Raw genomic sequence first — 8,097 nt, forward strand, 5'->3', positions numbered from 1 at the left:
GTAGGATGAAGACTCTAAAAACTGTGTTCAAGGAGATCACTGAGTTGTTTAAGACTAGTGGGTTTGGGTTGGATGCGAACGGACGAATCACAGCAGATCCTCTTGTTTCTAGAAGCACCTTCAAGTAAAATTTCATTTCCTTGCATTTATTCCCCCAAGTTAGAGTTTGATAATGGGGTTGATAACATTTTCACTTTCATTTTCTCTTCATTAATTTAATTTATTTTTGTCATATAAATTGTTACTATTTTATATTATGGATACACTTATATCAATCTTGATTAACTTTTGTTTCTCATGGTTTTGTTTTTTAGGATAACCCAAATGCAAAAAAATTGAAGGGAAAATTATGTTCTCGCTATTATGACTTAGATAAAATTTTTGGCAATGACAACGCAATTAGAGATCAAAGTGTCACGGGGAATGACTTTGTATAAATGAATGAAGAAGAAATCAACAACCCGGTGGGAGTTAGCATAGGGGATGAATATGAGATGGAGGAAGCATACCCAACTCAGTCTAACACACCCAATGCATCTAATGAAGTAGCACAAAAGAGACCTAAACATAAACGCCAAAGAACTATGGATGATGCCGCCACGGCCCCGCAACATTTGATCAATCCTCACAAAAAATGGCTAATGCATTCAAGAAATAAGCAAGTGAAAGTTATACCGATGTGCAAGCAATCCTAGACAAAGTCCGAGGATTGGGTCTTGCGGATAATGATGTGGTGGATCTCATGCAAATATTATTGCATGATGAAAAAATGGCTTGTATCTTCTTTAGGATTAATGATTAAGCGTTTTTGCATACTTGGGATAATCACAAGCTTGGCAAATGATCTATGTCATGGATTGTGTTTTGATTAAACGGAAGAAATTTTTTACTTTACAATGAATTTTTTAGTTGTATTTGAAGCAATAGACATATTTGTAAAGATGATTTTGAGGTTTGTTTGAACGGCTTAATATGATGGGTTTTTAAAGTAGGAATAATTTGTGTTTGACTAATCACAAAATATATAGAAATGATTGATTGGGATTAAATAGCATTTTAGGCAGCCAAAAATAGAAGGCTTAGCCATTATATTTTTAAATTTTAGTCTATTTTTCACATAAAATATATAATTTTTTATCCATAAAAAAATATATGCAAGTGTAGGGTTGTAACAATGGTTAAAAGCTTCACTAGGAATCTGAATAAAAAAATAAAAATAAACTTCTTTTTTGTGAGTATGAAAATCTCGCTCAAGTTAATATATATACTACATCTTAAATATGTTTATATTTTCAAAAAATAATTAAAAATGCTTTAACAATTGCTATAAAAATAATTATCAAATGTTTTTTTAAATATTTTTTTTAACAATTTAATAATTTTTCAAAAATGTAATGTAGTAATTAATTAATTAAAGTGATAAACGCCATAAAAATTTGAATCAATTTTGAGATTGAATTCTTGTGTACATAAAAATATCTATTACAAAATCTTAAACAATGATTGATTGGGATTAAATAGCAATTTAGGTAGCCAAAAATGCAATTTCCATGTTGAAAAGTTTCCATGAAAAATGTGACTTTTTCCAGGGAAAATTAATATAATTAAAAAACAAATGATATTTTTTCCATGGAAAATGTTACATTTTCCCTCGAAAATAAGAGCAATCAAACAGAAAAAAAAAAAATTTCCCATGGAAATTTTTGATTTTCTATCTAGAAAATAATGGCAATCAAAAGATTATTTTTATATTTTCTATGGAAAATTTTTCTATGGAAAAATATTCCTTGGAAAAATTTTCTTTTCCATCCATTTTCCATGTTGCCAATCCAAACACAGCCTTAGTGTTTTGCTTAAAAAATAGCAGCCATTCCGAAAATAAAACACATGATTATAGTTTTGATTGAAAAATATGAGACATTATGAAAAGAAAACATAAAATTATTGTTTTGATTAAAAAATAGCAGACATTCCGGAAAGAAAACATAGGATTAGTGTTTTAATTAAAAAAACAATAGACATTCCCAAAAGAAAACATAGGATTAGGGTTTTGATTTAAAAATAGTAGACATTCCGAAAAGAAAACATAGGATTAAGGATTTGATTGAAAAATAGGAGGCATTCCGAAAAGAAAAAATAGGATAGGGTTTCGATTGAAAATTGATAAATAGGAGACATTAAGAATAGAAAACATACGATTATTATTTTGATTGAAATATATGAGATCTCATGAAAAGAAAAACGTAGGATAAGATTTTTGATTGAAAAATAGGACACATTACTATAATAAAACATAGGATTAGGGTTTTGATTAAAGACTGATAAATATGGGATATTTCCAAAAGAAAACATAGGATTTGATTTTTGATTAAAAAAAAGCGGCCATTCAAAAAGAAAACATAAGAATAGTGTTTTGATAAAAAAAATAGCAGCTATTCAAAAAAACAAAACATAGAATTAAGGTTTTGATTGAAAAATATGAGACATTATGAAAAAAAAAACATAGGATTATTGTTCTGATTAAAAAATAGCAAACATTCCCAAAAGAAAAACATAGGATTAAGGTTTTGATTAAAAAATAAATAGATATTCCAAAAAGAAAACATAGGATTAGGGTTTTGATAAAAATATAGAAGACATTACTATAAAAAAACATAGGATTAGGTTTCGATTCAAAAATAGTTGACATTCTGAAATGAAAACATAGGATTAAGGATGTGATTGAAAAATAGGAGGCATTACGAAAAAAGAAAATAGGATTATTGCTTTCATTTAAAAATGTGAGGCATTCTGAAAAAAATAAAACCATCGGATTTTTGTTTTGATTAAAAAGTAACTCCTAAAACCAAAGATAGTATGAGGGTTTTGATTCAAAATTGAAAAGTAAGACACTCTGAAAGAAAAGATAGGATTATGGTATTGATTCAAAAAAAGTAGGCATTACGAAAATGAAACAAACGATTAGGGTTTTAATTCAAAAATATTAGAAATTAAGAAAAAAAAACCATATGTTTTGGGCTTTGATTGAATATGATAAATAGGAACATTAAGAAAAGAAAAGATACAATTATTGTTTTGATTGAAATATATGAGATCTTATGAAAAGAAAACATCGGATAAGGGTTTTGATTGAAAAATAGGACACATTACTATAATAAAACATAGGATTAGGGTTTTGATTAAAGACTAAAAAACATGGGACATTTCCAAAAGAAAACATGGGATTTGATGTTTTTTTTATTAAAAAATAGCAGCCACTCCAAAAATAAAACACAAGATTATTGTTTTGATTGAAAAATATGAGACATTAAGAAAAGAAAACATAGAATTATTGTGTTCATTCAAAAATACCAGACATTCCCAAAAGAAAACATATGATTGTGGTTTTGATTAAAAAAAAATAATAGGCATTACAAAAAGGAAACATACGATTAGGGTTTTCATTTAAACATATTAGAAATTAAGAAAAGAAAACATACGATTTGGTATTTAAAAACTGATAAATATGAGACATTAATAAATGAAAACATACGATTGTTGTTTTGATTCAAATATATGAGATCTTATGAAAAGAAAAGATAGGATAACGGTTTTGATTAAAAAAATAGGACGCATTACTATAATAAAACATAGGATTAGGGTTTTCATTAAAGTCTAAAAAATATGGGACATTTCCACAAGAACACATATGATTTGATTTTTGATTATAGAATTGCAGCCATTCAAAAAATAAGACATAAGATTAGTGTTTTAATTGAAAAATAGGAGCCATTCCGAAAATGAAAAAGATGATTATGGTTTTGATTGAAAAATATGAGACATTATGAGAAGAAAACATAGAATTATTATTTTGATTAAAAAATAGCAGACATTACCAAAAGAAAACATAGGATTATGTTTTGCTTAAAAAAGTAGTAGACATTCCAATAAGAAAACATATGATTAGGGATTTTATTGAAAAATAGGAGACATTACTATAAGAAAACATAGGATTAGGGTTTTGATTCAGAAATAATAGACATTCCTAAAAGAAAACATAGGATTAAGTTTGTGATTCAAAAAAGGAGGAATACCAAAAAAAACTTAGGATTATTGTTTTGATTTATAAATATGAGACATTATGAATAAAAAACATCGGATTTAGGTTTATATTTAAAATTAGCAGACATTCTCAAAACAAAAGACAGTATTATGGTTTTGATTAAAAAAAATGAGACATTCCAAAATGACAACAAAGGATTTGATTCAAAAATAGGAGGCATTATGAAAAGAAAACATAAGATTAGGGTTTTGATTCAAAAATTGTAGACATTAACAAAAGAAAACATAGGATTTGGGTTTTTGTTGAAAACTAATAAATAGGATCCATTAATAAAAGAAAACTTACGATTACAGTTTTGATTAAAAAATATAAGATATTATGAAAAAAAAACATAACATTAGGGTTTTGGTTAAAAATTTGAGACATTTTTAAAAGAAAACATCTGATTTGAGTTTTGATTAAAAATTAGTAGGCATTCCTAAAACAAAAGATAGTATTAGTTTTTTGATTAAAAAAATGAGACATCCCAAAAGGGAACAAAGGATTTGGGTTTTGATTCAAAACTAAAAAATAGTACACGTTCGGAAAAGTAAACATAGGATTATGGTTTTAATTAAAAAATAAGAGGCATTACAAAATGGATACATAAGATTAAGGTTTTAATTCAAAATAGGAGACATTAATAAAAGAACACATAGGACTTGGGTTTTGATTAAAACCTAACAAATTGGAGACATTAAGAAAAGAAAACATACTATTATTGTTTTAATTTGAAAAATATGAGATATTATGAAATGAAAACATAGGATTAGGGTTTTAATTGGATTATAGGGCACATTAATATGAGATATTATGAAATAAAACATAGGATTATTGTTTTGATTAAACACAAAATAATATGGAACATTTCCAAAAGAAAAGATAGTATTTGAGTTTTGATTAAAAAATAGCAGCCATTCCCAAAAGAAAACTTCATATTAGTGTTTTGATTAAAAAAATAGAAGCCCTTATGAAAAGAAAACACAAGATTATGGTTTTAATTAAAAAAATACGAGACATTATAAAAATAAAACATAGAATTATTGTTTTGACTCAAAATTAGAAGACATTCCCAAAAGCAAACATAGGATTAGTGTTTTGATTAAAAAATAGTATACATTTCAAAAATAAAACATAGGTTTTGGTTTTTCATTGAGAAATAGGAGGCATTCTAAAAAGAAAACATACGATTAGTGTTTTGATTTAAAAAAATGAGACATTCTGAAAAGAAAATATCGGATTTGGGTTTTGATTAAAAATTAAGAGACATTCCTTAAACAAAAGATAGTACTAGTGTTTTGATTCAAAAATAAGGGATTCCAAAATAAGAGCAAAAGATTTGGGTTTTGATTCAAAACAAAAAAATCTGACACATTCCGCAAAAAAAACATAGGATTGTGGTTTTGATTCAAAAATAGGAGGCATTACAAAAATAAAACAAAAGTTAAGGTTTTGATTCAAAAAAATTTGACATTAAGAAAAGATAACATAGCATTCAGGTATTGACACAAAACTGATAAATAGTAGACTTTAAGTAAAGAAAACATATGATTATTGTTTTGATTTTTTTTAAATATGAGATATTATATTGTTTTGATTGAAAAATAGGTCACATTACTATTATAAAACATATGATTAGGGTTTTTATTAAAGACATAAAAATATGAGACATTTTCAAAAGAAAACATAGGATTTGTGTTTTGATTTAAAAATAGCAGCCATTCACAAAATAAAACATAGGATTAGTGTTTTGATTGAAAAATAGGAGTCATTAAAAAAACACACACAATATTATGGTTTCATTGAAAATTATGAGACATTGTGAAAAGAAAACATAGAATTAATGTTTTCATTCAAAAATAGCAGACATTTCGAAAAGAAAACATATGATTGGCGTTTTGATGAAAAAAATGTTAGAAATTCCCAAAAGAAAACATAGGATTGGGGTTTTGATGAAAAAAATATTAGACATTCCCAAAAGGAAAAATAGGATTGGGGTTTTGATTAAAAAATAGGAGACATTACTATAAGAAAACATAGGATTATGGTTTTGATTCAAAAATAGTAGACATTCTGAAGAGAAAAACATACGATTAATGATTTTATTGAAAAATAGGGGGCATTCTGGAAAGAAAACATAGGATTAGGGTTTTGATTTTCAAATATTAGACATTATGAAAAGAAAACCTTGCATTTTGGTGTTGATTAAAAATTAGCATACACTCCTAAAAGAAAAAATAGTATTAGGGTTTTGATTAAAAAAAATGAGACATTCAAAAAAGAGAATAAATGATTTGAACTTTGATTCAAAACTGAAAAATAGGAAACATTCGGAAAAGAAAACATATGATGATAGTTTTGATTCAAAAATAGAAGGCATTATGAAAAGTAAACATAAGATTAGTGTTTTGATTAAAAAATTGTAGACATTAAGAAAATAAAACATACTATGTTTTGATTGAAAAATATGTGATATTATGAAAATAAAACATAGGATAAGGGTTTTGATTAAGAAATGAAAAATAGGGGACATTTCCGAAATAAAACATAGCATTAGGATATTGATTAAAAAAAATAGTAGAAATTTCCAAAAGAAAATATAAGATTAAAGTTTTGATTAAAAATAGGAGCCATTCCGAAAAGAAAACTTAGGATTAGACTTTTGATTGAAAAATATAAGACATTAAGAAAGAAAACATTGGATTATTGTTCTGATTCAAAAATAGCAAAAGTTCTCAAAAGAAAACATAGGATTATTGTTTTGATTGAAAAATATGAGACATAACTATATAAAACATAGGATTATAGTTTTGTTTCAAAAGTAGCAGACATTCCGAAAAGAAAAGAAAGGATTAGCGTTTTTATTTCAAAAATATGAGACATTTCGAAATAAAAACATAGGACTTAGGTTTTGATTGATAGTTAGGATTGGTAATGTTTTCTTTGGGAAATGTCTCCCTTTTTTTTAAAAGATAGGATTCGGGTTTTGATTGACAAATAGACTTCATTTTGAAAAGAAAACATAGAATTAGGGTTTTCATTGAAAGATAGGAGACATTTTGAAAAGAAAACATAGGTTAGGGTTCTTATGGAAAGTTGGAGATATTCCAAAAAGAAAGCATAGGATTGGGGTTTTAATTCAATGTAGGACACATTCCAATTAGGGGTTTGATTAAAAAATAACAGATATTCCCTAACCCTAATTCTATTTTTTCCTTTCGAATGCCAAATATTTTTTAATCAAAACACTAATGCTATATTTTCTTTTGGTGATGTCTCCTATCTTTCTATCGAAACCCATATACAATGTGTTTTCTTTTCCTCATGTCTTTTATTTATCAATTTTGAATCAAAAGTGTAGTCAACTAATCCTTTGTTTTCTTTTCGGAATGGCTCTTATTTTGCAATCAAAACCCTAACCTATGTTTTCTTTTGGGAATGTCTGCTATTTTTCAATCAAAACCCTAATCCTATGTTTTTTTAAAAATGTCAATGAAAAATATGAGACATTATGAAAAGTTTCAAAATGTCTAATATTTTTTTAAAAATGGAGACATTACTAAAAGAACAATTACTAAACCTATCTTTCAATCAAAACCGAATCCTATGTTTTTTTTTTTTTGAAATGTCTCATATTTTTAATTAAAACCCTAATCTTGTATTTCAAAACCTTACTAAAAAATTACTAATTCTATGTTTTTTTTCCCGGAATTTCTCCTATTTTCTAATCAAAACACAAATATTATATTTTCTTTACGAATGTCTCATGAGCCAAATCAATAAACTAGCACTTATATTTCTTTAAATATCGTCCCTACTTTTTTAAATCGAATTCAAAATGAATCCAATATTTTCTTATATTATTGTCTCCTACTTTTAAGATTTGAATTGGGACCCTTCTCGTATGTTTTCTTTTAAAATGTTCAGCATTAATCAAACACTAATCCTATGTTTTTTTGAACAACGAATTTTTAATCAAAATAATTAATCTTATATTTTGATTAACAGGGCTAGGA

Source organism: Dioscorea cayenensis, chromosome 1 (genome assembly GCF_009730915.1).
Source record: "Dioscorea cayenensis subsp. rotundata cultivar TDr96_F1 chromosome 1, TDr96_F1_v2_PseudoChromosome.rev07_lg8_w22 25.fasta, whole genome shotgun sequence".
Taxonomy (NCBI): domain Eukaryota; kingdom Viridiplantae; phylum Streptophyta; class Magnoliopsida; order Dioscoreales; family Dioscoreaceae; genus Dioscorea; species Dioscorea cayenensis.